The sequence below is a fragment of the Simochromis diagramma genome, unplaced genomic scaffold (genome assembly GCF_900408965.1).
Source record: "Simochromis diagramma unplaced genomic scaffold, fSimDia1.1 OVJJ01000024.1, whole genome shotgun sequence".
In the NCBI taxonomy this organism is placed as follows: Eukaryota; Metazoa; Chordata; class Actinopteri; order Cichliformes; family Cichlidae; genus Simochromis; species Simochromis diagramma.
In genome coordinates, this window is record NW_024387332.1 from 2,073,362 (window position 1) to 2,090,842 (window position 17,481).

The 17,481-nt window shown below is 41.8% G+C and overlaps 1 protein-coding gene across 3 annotated transcripts in view; it reads left to right on the forward strand.

Annotated features, from left to right (window-relative positions):
* Positions 1–17,481, forward strand: part of sgsm2 (small G protein signaling modulator 2) — a 102,283-nt gene that overhangs the window by 39,724 nt on the left and 45,078 nt on the right. The window lies entirely within an intron of this gene.

Below are 17,481 nucleotides of genomic sequence, written 5' to 3' on the forward strand. Positions count from 1 at the left end.
CACTGTGCTTCACTGTAAACACATAAGCAGTGATGGGAATAACGGCGTTACAAGTAACGGCGTTACCAATGGCGTTACTTTTTTCAGTAACGAGTGATCTGACGAATTACTATTCCTATCGTTACAACGTCGTTACCGTTACTAACAAGAAAATGCGGTGCGGTCGCGTTACAAACAGACGGTTGAAGCTGTGTTCAGTTTACCGCATCTTATATCAGTTGCACGGAAGTAGCTGTAAGTAATCTGGGCACTACAGCTTTAAGCAGTTGTGCGCGCTCCCACGGACGGTAATCACTTTCTTGCAGACAAATCACTTTTTGGCACAACACCTGTTGCTAAGGGGGCAAAACAATCACATGAGTGCTGCTGTTTGGCTGAATAAAGTAGTCGTGGTAAGCCAACCACATGACCACTTCAAGATGACAAAGCAACAAGGTGCCAGTTTTTAAATTGTGTTGATAGGCCACGTAAAACCACAGTCATGATAAATAATATATACGCATGTTTTTCCTCAATAGTTTCGTCACGTTTACTGTCTAAGGACAGCGCAGCGAGCACTCCCTGCTTATGACCAAAAAATACAAAAACAAACAAAACAAACAAAAAACAGCCCTTTCCTGTTGGTGGAAAAATGCACCATGTCGACCAATCAAAAAATGATATGACAACATGACATTTGGTTGTTTAGGAAGAGGGGGAAGTTTTAGGGGTGACGGAGAGAGAGAGAGAGAGAGAGAGAGAGAGAGCAGAAAGAGAGAGAGAGAGAGAGAGAGAGAGAGAGAGCAGAAAAAGAGAGAGAGAGAGAGAGAGTTTTGAGATGTGAGAGATTTGTGATGTTTAGCGTGTTTGGAGTGTGTAGTTAATGTGTTGTCTTGTGTAGTTAGTGTGTAGTGTTGTGGATAGTTTTGTGTTGTGTGTCAGAACAATGAGGCGACTGCTGTCTCCAGGTAGAAACAGGAGTGATACACCTGCTGCTGTCAGGCCTGCAGGTATCAGGCTGTGATGTTTCCTTTATAGTGGACAGAAATAATTTTTTTGGAGTGGCACAAATAATTTGTGGCATCTTATTGAAGAACAGCTGATTGTTCCGCAAACAGTTTGAAATGGTTATTTAAAAAAAAAAAAAACGGTCAAAGGTAAATGGCTGCAAATAACTTTGCTGTTTGCAAAACTTGTGCATATGATTTTCAAATTGACAATTTATATTTGCATCTAAAGTTATGAAATATGATCATTAAACATGTTTGTGGTTGTTACAGTAAAAAATATAACTTTTTCTACTCGGATTTTATGTTTTTTGTCTGATTTTAGATCAATTGTGTTAATACAGTCTGTCAAAATGAAAACATAACTGTAGATTCAGACACATGAGGCTGTGCTGAAAACAATGATACCAAACAAGACAAAGTAAATAGTTTGTAAAGGTGAAATGTGGAGGAAACATCAGAAGTAGTTAAAAATGGCCAATTATGACCTGGACCCCAGAGGGTTAAACACTTTTTTTTAAGTAACGCAATAGTTACTTTTCAAGTAATTAATTACTTTTAGAATCTTGTAACTCTTACTCTTACTTTTTTGAAGAAGTAACTGCTAACTATAATTAATTACTTTTTCAAAGTAACTTGCCCAACACTGCACATAAGTAATATACAGCACAGTGGGACTGATGGCCAAACTATTTTGAGACATTTCAAAGTTCCAGAACGAGGCTTTTTTTAAACATATCTGCAAACGACAACATGTTTCCGTTCTATTGTTTCTGAGAGTTTTGGGTCATGGATGAATGAACAAGTGTAATAGCGTTAGTGTGTGTGTGCGTGCACTTCTATTAGACTCTGACGAACATCAGATATGGTTTTAATGGTGATGGGATGTTCAGTTCAGCACCTTCTGCACTGGTTTCTCAGTCTCCTCTCTGCCCAGCAAAGCACCGACTGAGCACAGACAGCATTTCAGAGTTTTGAACAGAACATCTCAGAAGAGCCAGCTCCCTTCACGTGTTAGTGTATCTGACTATTCTTTGTTCTTAAACATTCGTCAGCTCTCCTGATTTGTCCCTTGTGATGGATGTCCCGTGTTTCCTACTCCCGACTTTATTTAGAGGCATGAATAAAGCTTGTCTGGGCAAACTGGCATCAGGAATCCTGACCGTGTGTTGAGCTGCAGTAAGCAACGGGGGAGGCCTGGGGTTGTGAGAACCAATACCCACTCTCACCTCTGCCTTGCTGGTTTTAATCCCTCCGTGTTTTTCCTCCTCTCTGCTGGCAGCCGGTTGCAACCTCTCTCACTCCCACGTGAACAACACGGACTCTCTACCTTCCACAGTGGGTGGACAGTAATGGAAACACCACACAAGAAAGGACTAGAACATTGAATGTGAGGCTTTAAAAGTAACATTAGCAAATTAACTGGTTTTGACAGACAGCTGGACTCACAAATTCAGATGATTCATAAATTCAGGAATCCTGACAGCATATTTTAAGAAAGAGCAGCGCTGGGCGTCACTGACTGACAGATGCTCAGCAAACTGCACATGTACTTGTGGCAGGCCTGCCATTCACAAACTTCCTGTTACATTATATCTCATATCAGCAGCATGCACGGCGTCTGAAAGCTCACAGTGTTGCTTATGCAAGATGATACAGTGCAGCTTGCTCCTTACTCGTAAAGCAGCCGTTCTGCTGTCAGTCCTACCAGTACTTAGTGACACACTCAAACTAAAATGTTATTCACAAAAATAAACTGCAACAGAAAGAGGAAATGTAATGAGCTTTTTCCAGAGGAGCATATTACAGAAAATCTATCCAGGGAAGCCGCAAAACTAGCAACATAATAATAATAGATTTCTGCACTTCTTTTGCTTTAATCGCATTTTGCTCATTATACTTGCAGATTTGTACTTATGGAACCTTTTCAGTGTAGTACTTTTGTTTACTTTTGCAGTACTTCACACTTTGCATGTAAGTTAATGATCTGAGGGCTTTTTTTTCAGCATCATTTGCAAGCTGATTTGTTTGTTTTCTGGAGAAATAATCCCACCGAGGTAACAATGATACAGTATCTGTGCAAATAACTGCTTCTATCAACAGCCACGTGATGTCAAGCTCCTTCCACAGCCTCCAAAACAGTCTGCTCGGGATGCAGCGTGGTAGCAGCTACAGCTGAGTATCAAGTACCCTCAGCAGAGATCTGAGACTCTCGTATGGTTGGGTCTTTTTGTTAGGCTGCACTCCCCGGTGTGCACACAGACGGAGCAGCCTTCATATTATTTCAGTGCTTAATCAGTTCCAACTCTGTCTGACAATCACCATGATTGGTGCTTCACTCCACACATAATGAGCACATCTGTGCAATGTGACGTGAAACCTGCTAAGAGAAGAACTGCTCTGAAAAAATGCCGGCCTGCTGCTACGACACCGCAGGAAGTTATTCATGGTGGAAATCAGCGAATTACATCGCATTACAGACGAGGTATATTTTTGGGGTGATATGAGCAGATCATAGGGTGTATATAATCGAGAATAATTTAATTACTACGGGTATGAATAATTAGAATGGCTGTAGGTCAGAAGGCTGGGCAGGTCATCAGGTCATATGGTGATTGCAAGGTTGGTGGTTCAATCCCTGGCTGCTCCAGTCTGCAGGCCAAAGATATTAACCCCAGTATTATAGATTCTAACAGATTTTATCTATCTATCTATGTGTGTGTGTGTGTGTGTATATATATATATATATATATATATATATATGTGTGCGTGTGTGTGTGCATATATACAAACCAAAAATAGCCTATAAGTTTCTCTTGTCTTGCAGCCAAAGCTCGTTATCCAAGCCTAAACCTCGTGCATACCGTCCATTGAATCTGAAGTTGGACTGTTGTTTCCTTAATAAAGTTTATTAAAACTCACTGTGTGACTGCACGAACAAAGAGAGGAGGTGTTGGACAGCAAAACAGAGAAAGCGTGGAGAAGGAAGTGTGAATCTCAAGAAGATAATGTTGAAACACGCACACATATCACTGTTAGTGTGTGTATGTCTGTGAGAGATTAAAGGCTTTAACATGAGTTTTTATGGTGTCAATGAAACCGAAGATTTCCATATAATGAATGTGTGAGCTTGAAAAAAATTAACATGTAAAGTCGGCGATCGTGGCTCAAGAGTTGGCAGTTCGTCTTGTAATTGGAAGGTTGCCGGTTCGAGCCCCTGACTCCGACAGTCTCGGTCGTTGTGTCCTTGGGCAAGACACTTCACCCGATGCCTACTGGTGGTGGTCAGAGGGCCCGGTGGCGCCAGTGTCCGGCAGCCTCGCCTCTGTCAGACTACAATGTAGCTGCCATCACCTGTGTGTGAATGACTGAATGTAGTGTAAAGTGCTTTGGAGTCCGTAGGGACTGAGTAAAGCACTATACAAGTACAGGCCAGTTACCAAGTTAAAGAAAATACTCATGTAAAAACTGAAATACTAATTTTAAGTAGTAAAAAGTAATCTAAGTAGTAAAAATGAAAAGGTACAGGCTCTGAAATGTACTCAGAGTAAGAATGTAAAAAGTAGCTCTTTGAAGGATGTTTCTACCAGCTGTTTTTCTGCAGAGCTAATTCAACCTCGTGCTATATTAACTTAATATTAAAATAATAATGGACATGGGAATAAAAACTCTTTTTTTTTTAAACTTCCACACCAAACAGAAACATGAGTTTCGTGTACAGGCTGAGATCAGCTGACCTCCTGCTGCTGAGGTTTACAGCTCTGTGGATTTACACAACTGAATTCAACGACATGTAACCCTGTATTTCACCATCTGTCTGATCTCCACTCACTACACTGACAGTATACTGTTTATACTGCCTGCATATTAGACTGAATACAGTTAACATAAAGGTTGAATTCACTGAATGAATCTAAGCATCATCGCCTTAAATTCAAGGTCATCTTGATGTAGCCTAACCATCAGAAACTTTGCTTTTGAAATGACCTGCTGCCCTTGAAATGTCACCCGCTTTATCCTCACGTCTTTTCTGTAGCACGAGGTTAGACGGAGCTTATGGACATGAGCAAAGATGCTGTTTCAGATCATCCGGACCCCCTTTAACCCCAGAGCATAGAGCTAAAAAAAGGAGACATAGATTACTCTTCGTGTGGGATACCAGTGATGGAGGCACCAACAGAACTGGTCTTTGTATTATTGTTACCTTCATCGAGGCTTAGCTCGGTTTGATGTTTGAAGAAGTGAAAACGTCCCTCAGATCCATTAAACCTAAAGTAATAAGCCTGATTTGAAAATTTGTGTTAAGATAAGTGTAAAACTGAAACGCTGTCAGAAAAATATTTACTCAAGTGCGGGTACTTTACATTTCTAATGCTAAAGGTGGGGAGCAGCGAGCAAGAGACGGGGAATTTGAGCTGGAAAGTATCAAAGTAGAAAGACTTTCATACTTGTGGCACGGGTATTTGTGCCCTCGGCTTTTCTTCTATTTTGCATCCTGCTCAACTTCAGGGTTTTTGGTTTTTTTTGCCTGCATTCAACTCACCTAAGTTGCAATTACATTTGAAGCCCTGCCCTGAACCTCCCTGTCCCTTCTACATCTGCTGCATCATGTAACTTGGACTGCAGTCTTAATCATAGCAGACGCTGCATCTCTTTATTTGAAAAGCTTTGATCACAGCTTGAAAAAGCCAAGGTTGCAGCTCAGCTAGTGCAGAAAGGGGACGGAGTCAGGTCTGCTATGCCTGTAGCTCTGCACACAGCTATCCCTGCAACGGTTCATTTTAGTTAGAAACAGATGCAGGTTGGTCTCCATGCCAACCCGCCTGACCCCGTGACCCTAGGAGGCTCTCCCTTTCCCCGCTTTCGCCCAACCTCCTCACACCTTACACAGAAGACTAGGAAGCAGAAGCCACGGAGAAGCGAATCCTCAGGAGACTGAGTCGAATTACACCAAATCTGTTTGAGCCGATTTAGAGACCCCGATCCTCTTCACAGTTTTAGGAGCATCCAAGATCCATCCACACCTGCAGGAAGCAGATACTGCAGAGACTCACTGCAACACTGTTTCTTTTGTTGTCTTTCCAGGACACATTCATCTTCATGGCAAATAATACCAGCTCACAGCAGCATCATCTCACTGCTGCTGTCCTGGCTCACAGTGCCTTTTCCTTAATGTTGAGGCTATTCAAAGCCAATTCTAAAAATGTTGTGACGCTGTGTGAAATGTTAATAAAAATGATCATTTGCAGATTTCATATATATATATATATATATATATATATACATACATACATACATGGGCACTGATAACAGCTTAAGGATTTCCAGAACACGTAAATAGTGCAAAGTGGCAAAAACCTCCTGTGACGCAGCACTGAGCTGTGGTGTAATTATGGCACCATCTTTCTTTTATTTTGAACTGAAATACTAAATATTTACATGATTTAAATTGCACAACAATATCCGTACAAACTCTTAAGGTAAACAATGACGTTTTCTTTCCTCCACGTCTGATCACGACTTTTATTTGAGATCATTTGCTGCCACAAACACTGTCCAGAAGAGCAGCAGAAATTGCTGCATAATTGCTGCTTTGTCACCTGTTTGGCAGCAGACGTGATTTCCTTGTGAGAACTGGGCACTACGAGGAGTGAGTGGGAGGAAAGAGCAAGTGCTTCCCATCTTCTGTGGTGAAGTCATTCTCGTCTTTGCCATTTGTCATCTCTCTGTGCTATTTCTGCCTTTCAGTCTCCTCCATCTGTCTGTGTTGTTTCATCACAGTCCGCCACTATCTTGCTTTTACTTTTCTGACTGCACCTGCTTCATCAGCAGCAACGTGACTCATAAAGTCACACAGGTATAGAGCCTTAGAAGTGGATTAAAATAGCTGGCGCTACGTTTATATCAGGCGTCAGGCTGGAAATATCATATCTGTATTTGTGCATAAGTTAACAGTGGCATCATTAACTTTACCTATATATGGCACTGGCTGTGTAAAAGAAACAGTCAGTGCTTGGTAGTAAGATTATGTAGTACACTACCAGCCAAAAGTTTGGACACAACTTCTCATTTAATGATTTTTCTTTATTTTTACTGCTCTACAAACTGAAGACATCAAATATATGAAGATATATGGGGTTATGTATTAATGGTGTTGGGACCATCAGGTTGGTGCACAGCTGACAGCCTCGCCAACTGTTAGAGTTCATATTATAGCAAGAACCAAACAGCTAAATAAAGAGAAACAACAGCCCATCATTACTTTAAGAACTGAAGGTCAGTCAGTCAGAAAATTGCTAAAACGTTGAATGTGTCCCCAAGTGCAGTCGCATCAAGCACTGCGATGAAACTGGCTCACATGAGGACGCCCAGGAAAGGAAGTGCGAGAGTCCCTCTGCTGCTGAGGATACGTTCATCCGAGTCACCAGCCTCAGAAATCGTTAACAGCAGCTCAGATCAGAGCCCAGATAGATGCTGCACAGAGCTCCAGTAGCAGACACATCTCTGCATGTTCAGAGGAGACTGTGTGAATCAGGCCTTTACAGTCAAACAGCTGCTGAGAAACCACGACTGAGGAAAAGCAACAAGCAGAAGAGATGTTTGGACTAAGAAACACAAGGAGTGGACATTAGACCATCTGTGCTTTGGTCTGATGGGTCCAAATCTGAGATCTTTGGCTCCACCTGCCGTGTCTTTGTGCAGAAAAGGTGAACGATGGTCTCTACATGCATGGTTCCCACTGTGAAGCATGGAGGAGGAGGCGTGATGGTGTGGGGGGGCTTTGCTGGTTTCACAGTTGGTGATTTATTCCAAACTGAAGGCACACTGAACCAGCATGGCCACGACAGCATCCTGCAGCCACATGCCATCCCATCATTTATTTTCCAACAGCACAAGGACCCCAAACACACCTCCAGGCTGTGTGAGGGCTCTGTGACCAAGAAGGAGAGTGATGGAGGCCTGGCCTCCACAGCCACCTGACCTAAACCCAGTGGAGCTGGTTTGGGATGAGATGGAGCGCAGAGTGAAGGCAAAAATCGGGTTCAAATAGCTAATAGCTTTACTAACATAGTAGCCCTTAATGCGATCACACCATCATTCAGTCCTTTAATACTAAACTAGTGCACAGTGTTTTTCCTGCTTTGTCTGCAGCAGCAGTATTGCTTTCATTATGTGTTTAACCTCTTCATATTTTCCCACACTACAGTTTTATCTTCCTTCATCAAATCAGCTGCTCTGTTCTGTAACTGTGATTGGTCAGAGGCAGCCAGCAGCACGTCTTTCACATGAACACACAGAGGAAACCCTGAGTTAGCATAGCGAGCTGAAAACCAGACTAAGTGAATCCAAAGATGGAAGATACTTTTTGTACGTGGAACTGGCTTCGTCGTGCAGGGCGCGTGTTCACCATCACGTGGGCTGTTCAATCTACCTGCTCCCCGTGCTGTAACCAGTGCTGTGACGCAATCACAGGACCGCGGTGTCATCGGTGAGTGCAAGGTTGTGAGCAGACGATTGCCTCCACCAGCGTCAGTCAGGCAGACTATAAACAATAATATAAAGATGTAATACGTATGACTACGTGTGGCCACGGTGCCTCCAGCTGTCTGCAGAGTAGAACTGCTGCTTTAAGCTAAAGCAGTTTAAGTAGAAAGCAAACATAGTGTATGCAGTTGGCCAGTTGGAGGCACCTCATCCATCAGCTGATGTAGGTTAGTATTGAAATCACCTGGGATTGTTGGATGAGCTCAAACTCTGTTGTATTTATTTAAAGAAACCTAAAACACTTCACTATAAACTGATTTCATCAACAGAGATGGTTTTATGGCATGAAGGTATGAGACAATCCACCACCAGTTATTGCTGAACTCCAGTAATAACTGGTCTGCCCAGCGCACACATACTTAAACATGATCTATAATTATGACAGATGCACAGTAGTGACACAGACATCTAACCTGTGTGTCATCTGTCAGGCCTAAGGCTACCAGCATTATTAAAGTCATCAATCAGAGTTTACACGTTCATGCAAATATATATTATTGTGTACACATCCCACACAGCAAACGCCGTTAGATGCTTGCGCGCCTCCTGTGAAATGACCAGCAACCTGTTGTAGTTGCAGCTGATTTAAAAAACGCTAGTTTAGAGAGCAGCTAGTTGGCTTCACATGGTTCACGTTCAGGTTCAGGGCTGAGCAACATGGACCAAAAATCACAACTCAGTATTTTCAGGCTGAATGGACGTCCAAGATGTATTTTACAGTTTAGCTATGAAAGCAGCATCGGCTGTATGGAGTGGTTGAAGAGTTACGTTCCTTTGAAGCTGCGTCGTATGAGATCGTCACCCACAGTCAGTGTGTGGTGCTACAGTAACACTGTGGAGAACAGTGCTGGACACTGTAGCACAACCAAAACGATCCCAGCTGTGTGCAATGAATTGTCGTTGCCTTTAAATGATTGCTTTGAATAAGAGGAGCAATCAACTGAGGTCAGCTGATACGTTCAAAACAACATTGGTGCACCAAGATGGCGATAAACAGCTTCAGCTATCAGCTCATGTGTGAATGGGTCACGTGTCAATTACATTATCCAGTTCAGCCTGAAGCACATTACATTACACAAGTACATTAGTTCCCCCACAAACAGTGACACAGTTGCTGCAGGATGGCAAAATGAGCAATCTGCACACAGCTACCACTGCAACGGCAATCTTGCTTTTATATCGTTTTATAACCAGAATACAAGTAGCTGCCAACCAGGTGACCCGAGTCCCCTATTCAGTCTAGTTCAATGCAATTAAACAACAACAGTCTCCTCAAGGTGCTTTGTATTGTGAGGTAGAGACCCTGCAATATTAGACAGAAGCCCCAACAATCACATGATGCACTGTGACAAGCCCTTGGCAACAGCAGGAATGAAAACGTCCTTTTTAACAGGAAGAAACCAGCAGAACCAGTCTCAAAGAGGGGCAGCTGACAGCCTGGACCAGTTGGGCTGTTAGGAAAGCAGAAAGCAGAGTTTAATCATTACTAATGATGACATACAGTAGTGCTGTATAAGCTCACAGGGAGAGAAATGATGTAGCAGCAGCACAGCTAAGGGATCGATCAGGGTCGCCTGAGCTTAATCCAAGAGAAAAGTTTTAAGTCTAATTTTAAAGGTAGAGCGTGCGTCTGTCTCTCCAATCCAAACTAGGAGCTGGTCGCATAAAAGAACTTTTAAATAAACTATTGAGTAAGGAAGACATTTAAAATGAAATCTTTAAGATTGGATGTGGATTATTTGAGATTTTGTATGTGAAGAGAAAGAATTTAAATTCAATTCTCAACATGGAGTCAATGAAAAAAGGAGCTAACCTGTGATATTCTGTAACTATGTTTGTGTGAGACACACTCTTCAAATGTGTCAGATAGATGTGATTCACACACTACAGCTCAGTACCTTTAACGGTGTGATCTCTGTGTCAGTGCTAACGCTGCACTGAGGTCTGACACAGGTCCACTGGTTTATCTGTGAATCCTGACTGAAGCTCCTCAGATAAAACATCCTTTGTAAATAATCACTTAACTGTTTGACAACTATTCTTTCACCAGTTTTTGAAAATAAAAGAGGGTTTGATGTATAATTAGCTGAGACAGCTGGATCAAGTAAAGACTTTTTAAGTAATGGTTTGATTACCGCCACCTTAAAAGCCTGTAGTATGTATCCTGTTTAGAAAGATAGATTAATCATTGAAAATGTAAGCGTTAATTATTGTACTTACTGGCACGACTGTGATTATTTGTCTCTGATGGTTAAAACTTTATCTGTGGCGACAGTCTTCAAATCATTGCTCTCGAAGGTTAAAGGAATATTTGGCTCAACAGAGCTTTTTGTGAGCTTTATTCCCGTTTTCCTCGATCAGTGACAAACAGTACGATGTTCCAGGTTTATGGAGGCCTTTTATAGAGTAACAAGTTCTCCAGGACAAATGAAGACCTGTTAAATTAGTGAAACCATTTCCTGTTTGAGAGTTATAACAGGAAGTCAGACTTCTCCTGAAGAAATCACTTAATGAACATAACCTTAATTTCAGCACAGTCCCACACTGCTTTAGAAAAATTACCGACTTCATATTAATTTTAGCCTCTGGGTGTTTCCATCATCACAGATGAGTTGCACTGACTGGTGCAAATTGTCATGTTGAATGCTGATGAAAAACTGACCTTTATTTGGTGATTTCACAAGATTCCAACAGAAAGTCCGTAATTCAGACTGAAGACAGACACAGGGATACCCTCGGGCAGAACAGCCACACAAACTGGGAAGACAAATGATGCCAGAACCAAGAACACATATAAGCTCAGGCCTTACATACACAGGAGACTAACTGCGGAAACAAAAGTCAGCTGGAGGAAAACAGGCGATCAGAGTCAAACTAAGGAGACAAAACTAAACACAAGACAAGAGACTGGGAAACTAAAACAGGAAGTTACTAAACACCAGACACAGAGACAGAGACTTGACAAGACTCACGGGGGGGGGACTAACACCGAGTTGCATATAAACAATAACCGAGAGCAGAACCAGAAACTAAGACTAAGAAACAAACAGAAAGCCAAGCGAGATATCAAGAACTACATAAAGACTACACAGTGAGACATCTTGATCTTATTGAGCAAAACTCAAATCATAACCAAAATCTGTAAATAATAACTCAGATGCCAACATATTAAAAGTAAAACTTTTGTGTAAATGCTGTATGTACTGCTCACAACCAAAGATACTGAGTGATCTAACTGATTGAGATGAAGTGCTTTCATCGTGAGGGACAAAACAATGAGATTAGCTCAAATTGATGGGATGTAGTTTGGGTCAAACTGAAGCAAACTAAAGTGTAACAGTGTGAAAAGAATCAAATGAAAGTAGGCGTACCGTATGTGCAGAGGAGAATAAGAGCGAGAGTCATTACTGTAGCTTAAACTTCCCGATTTAGTGCTGGAACAGCAGCGTGTCACTGTGCTCCTCAGGAAGTCACGTCCTTCTTGAACTGCAGATGAGTCGTGGTGTTCGAAGCACTGAAGCTGAGCCTGTGAGACGCTGCTTCTGCACTCAGTTCACACAGGCTTTCTTGTACTGTGAACCAAGAGCGTAGATTTGGTTTTGGCATTGGTGGGGACGGATGATTCAACCACCGAACCCTGCCCTGTTTCTTTTTTTTCCTTTTTGTCTTTGCTTCTTGATAAATAAAGGAGAAATATACTTGCCTACATATGCTATTCTACATGCTTTTAGACCATTTAAAATTACAATTCATAGTTTTATATGTGAATTATATAATGTTAAATTACTATTAAACAAATTACTAAGTATTTTAGAGTTTAGTTTACTTCAGCCATATTCCATATAAATCAGGTATCATACAAAAATAAAAATAGAGTGTGACAATAAAAGAATATGACTTTAAGGACTTAACAAGATTACTTCAGTTACACCAACATCTCTGACACATCAGCACTAAGGGAACACTGAGTGACCTGGTGGGTTTTGTCCATAAAACTACTCGTCTAAGATGACCACAGAGTAAAAGATCTCTCAGCAAAATTATGCAACATTTTAGGCACTATTGCCCCGATCAACTCAGTGAGCTGGGATGTTTTATTCTAAGCATGAACTACGGTTACAGCAACATGGACTACTGGTGTCCCACACAACAACTCAATGTCCACTATGTGAAGCAGCCAGACACATGCCTGCTCCTCTCGTTAACTGAGATGAACTGCTGGCATATTGGTTTGACATCTATGCTGTCCAGTCTGTCCTGGTGGACACACAGCAGCATTGTTTAATCTCATTTGAGTCATTGTTGACCTTAGCCATCTTTTTAGTCTTCTGAGAGCACTAAAGCTTCTTTCAGCCTCAGTACCTGCGTTTTATCCTCAGATTAAAAGTATTATTCTGTGCTTGATGTGCCTCAGCTTTGGCCCTGGCTCCTCCCCTCTGACTGCACTAGGACATATTGCCACCTGATAAAATAACACATTGATTCGTGCCATATAAAAAGTGAGACATGTCAATTCAGATTCTTTGTCAAATGTACACTAAAGAATCAATTTACATCAGCAGCCTAACAACTGTCATGATAATAAATACTAGTTAATCTATAGCACCAACTCATCAGTCAGTCACCTGTGAGCTCGCCTCTTCACCTCTGAGCTACAACATGGCAGAGCTGCCTCTGTCACCTGATGAATAACAGTGAGACATTCCACATACATGCAGTCACACATGTGCTTCAAATACAGTCATGAACCATCAAGTCATCATCCAGTTTCACCTGTGATCTTGTGTCACCATTACTCTGTCACCTGACAAATAGGACATACATGACAATAAGAATAAAATGTGCAGCTGCTTCAGTGTTTCTGTCACTTTGTGCAGATCTTGACTCATCAGTAATGTTTGTAGGCTGAGTGCATTTTTAAAACAAGTTGTGCAAACTGCACTACGAGGTGGAATATTTCCACCCTGTCCCCGTCCCTTCCGTCCATGCCAAATCTACACCCTTGCTGTGAACTCATTTTTGTATTTTGCATTCGAACCTTTTCTCTCAGTGTTTCATAGTGTTTATATTAATTGTATTTCAGCTCCATATGCTTGCTAGCCATCCCTTTAGATCTGTTGTGTATGTGTTTCCTGGTTGCTTGGTACCTGAAGATGGTGCTTGACGACTTTGGCGTGCTGTTTCTGGTGAATGGACTTTGTCCTAAGATTTAATGTCACAGCTGTTCCTAATGTTTGGGCAGAGAAATCTGAACGTTGTCATGTTTACACTCTTTCTGGACCTCAAAAACAAGCAAAGACAACAATGTGTGAGATTCAGGTGTTTACTTACAAAGTGATGGGAAAACATTTAGACAGACATTAACACAGTTACATGTAAATACATATTAGCTGCCGAGCTTCAATGTTTTTGGTGATTAATGACCCTTGAATGTATTTCATACTTTTTTTGATCACTACTGGCTTTTATTTATTTATTTATTTTAACTTCTTGGCTTTAAACATATTATCTCCTCCTACTGGTGATGCATGCGTGTACATTTCACACTTTGAAGAGGAATAGCGTGAAATGGACACGGTGGACCAGCGTGTCGGCATTTTTTGCCATGATACTGGGTTTCCAGCCATGCACACACACACACACACACACACACACACTTGTTTTCATGTCTTGGTGAGGACATCTCATTGACATAATGCTCTCCCTAGCCCCTAACCCTAAACATCAAAAATGAATGCCTAACCCTCAGCCTAGACCTAACTGTAACCCTGATGCTAAAATCACATTTTGAGCCTCAAAAATGTCTTCAAACTCATGGGGACGGTCAATTTGTCCCCATAAGTGACTGTCGGTCTCCACAAGTATAGCATCATGCCATCTGTCCTCACAAAGATGTCTAAACATGTACACACACACACACACACACATCTGTCTGGGAGCTATCAGCTGTAGGTATGGCTAGTGAAAAAGTGCATTTTACATTTACTCAGGTTATCTTTGTCTAATATTACATTTTGTTTGATCATCTAAAACATTTAAGTGTGACAAATATGCAAAAAACTGAAATCAGGAAGGTCTAGTTCAGCACACGCAGCCACAGTCATTGCTGAAGGGCTGGCTGTTTACAGAGTGTCGTATCAAAAATTCAGAAAATAAAATAAAATACCAAAGCCTTGAGAAGATTATCAAGAAAAGCGAATGAAGTTAGAAGAAGTTCAGAGCGATGTGAGACTGGTGTCTGTGCATCGTGACTGACTACACAGCTGTTGCTGTCCCAATATGAAACCACTCCCGAGCCAGGGACAATGTCAAAAGTAGTGGAATAAATAGAAAAATTCTCTTTTTTGATGCATTTTATTTGTAAATTAAGTTCCAGGGGTGTGAAGTGTTTGAAGACCAGTGAGAAGTTTCCACAGTGTGTGAACAGTTGGTGTGCTTTGTCTTTGGTTGGTATCGATGGTGTTTGGTCAACTGTGTTTTATTCAGTCCAAAGTCAGTGCAGCCCGTTACCAGGATGTCATACTTCCATGAAAAGCTTTGTGGAGAAAATTGACGGGTAGCCTCACGCAACAATCCCACGTTGATGGGAGCTCAGCCACTCTCTAAAGCAGGGGTGAGGAACTCCAGGCCTCGAGGGCCGGTGTCCCTGCAGGTTTTAGATCTCACCTTGGGTCAACACACCTGAATCACATGATTAGTTCATTACCAGGCCTCTGGAGAACTTCAGGACATGCTGAGAAGAACGTTTAGCAATTTGAATCAGCTGTGTTGGATCAAGGACACATCTAAAACCTGCAGGACACCTGTGCTCTAAAGTAACTCCCTCCGGACGAGGCCAATCAGCTGCAGGTGTGTGGCATCATCCTAGGTCACCTGGCAGGGCCCACCCACCAGGGTTGATGGTGCCTCTAAACTGGCCTACCAGATACACCTGAACCCCCCCCCCCACACACACACACACACCAGCAAGCAGGAAAACAAGGGACAGCAGCACAATACATTCAATATACATATAGCATATAATATCAGTCCAAATCTGCTCATGGACCCTGGGTTCCTCAGACCCAGGTCCCTGACTCAACACAGTGCTGCAAGCTTATTGGCTCCATGTTACGCCACACTGATCCAGTAATTCATGGACTCAACATACTAAGTGTGTAAATTAGTGCATTGTTGGTCATTTCTGTATTTTAAAATACTTTTTCATTGATATTAGGAAATATTCTAATAATGTGTGATGGTGGATTTCTGAATGACCAACGTGGACAGCCGGATCTTTAAACTGGCGTTGAAAAAGCACACACAGCTATGCTTGTCATAAATCTAGAGTTATCAGCAGAGGTATCGAAGGGGCGACTCTAAGGATTAGGCGAATGTTTTAAACCAAAATGAAAACATTTTGCATGGCGAGCATGTTTTGGTAGTATTGAAACGAGCCTTCCGCTGCTCTGTGGTCCCAGCAGCACTTATTTCACAGTGTTTTCTTCCATAGCCCTAGAATGATGCTAATTATTCGCGTAATAGCTTGGATTTGATGATTCATCAGAGCCACAGACACCCAGAACATGAATTAACAGGCCAGTTGTAAGGAGAGGCAGCAGGATGAGCTGATGCTGGGTGCGGTTCCTCCCGTGGGAGAGCTGCTTGCATCCTGTCCTCAATTCTTATGTTTCCACAGAAACAACCGTGCATCAATATTCCCTCCCTGCAAACCTTCACTTCTTCTTCTGCTGCTAATCCTGGCGATCCTCTTCTAATAGGATAAAGGACAGTTTTACACGAGAAAGTATTACCAGCAAGATGTCCCCAGAGGCTAATGTATTAATCTGCCAGACAGAAGCTGCTGTGAATGTACTGTACAGACAGCTTTGTGAGTGAAAATCTCCAAGCCTCTGAGCAACCCTCTAAGGTGCCTAGAGTAGCAATAAAAGCAGACGATTGCACCCATAAAGCAGGTTTTTCCCAGCATCGCAGAGAATAACATTGTTGTCGGTCTGTAATATTATGTGGTAGATTCACCTCACAGAGCAAAAGCAAGCAGAGAACCACAAGTGCTCAAACCTGACATGAATCACATATTTCAGATGGGCTTTTTAATAAATATAATCTTTGTGGCTTCTGTATATATACACTGAAGCTCATTTGGATCCAGAGCATCTGCAGACACCTTTATTTGAAATGACGGTGCATTAATAAAACATGCTGCGTATTAAAAACAGTCTCCGAGTAAGTACGAGCTAAATTCTCTGTTTGCTTTGGCTGAAATAATTGTGTCACAATCTTGCTTTCAACATCAGCCCTAAAGCTCATTATGGCTGAGCACTAATGCAGCAATTACAGAGGGAGGGAGGGAGACGGCTAATGGATGGGTCACAGCTAGGAAGAGACTGTTTACCTCAATTTCTCCCTCATTTTCTGCATATGAGTCAGTGCCCTTCTGTACTTGTGCCTCAGCTCATATACTAATGTCCTGTTCATAATGCATTTGTTCTTCCACATAGTCATCTTGCAGCTGCACGCTGAGGTTACCACCGGCAACCCTCTAAATATGTCAGGGTGTTTCACTAATAACTTTATCTATAAAAGCCTGCAGGTGGAAATCAGAGGTCAGCTGCAGCAGCACCCATGTGCACATAAACACTGCTGTGCAGCTCACTTGCAGAGAAATGACACATGTAGTTTTATATTCTCAAACCAGCTGCATGTTTAATAATTAGCAGAGTTACCACTTTGCAGTTCAGAGGAAAATCTTTGATAATTCCACATTGATTGGAAAATCAAAAGAAGACAAATTTTCCACGACTGTAACAGAACATGTTTGTGCTCATCAGGTTCCTTTCATTGCGACTTCTCACATTCGTGGGAAAATGTGAAAATGAGGTTTTGTCTGCCTTTTCTTTCAAAAACAAGTTTGTCTCTGTTCAAATAAGTTTGAGTCAGTAGTAATTAG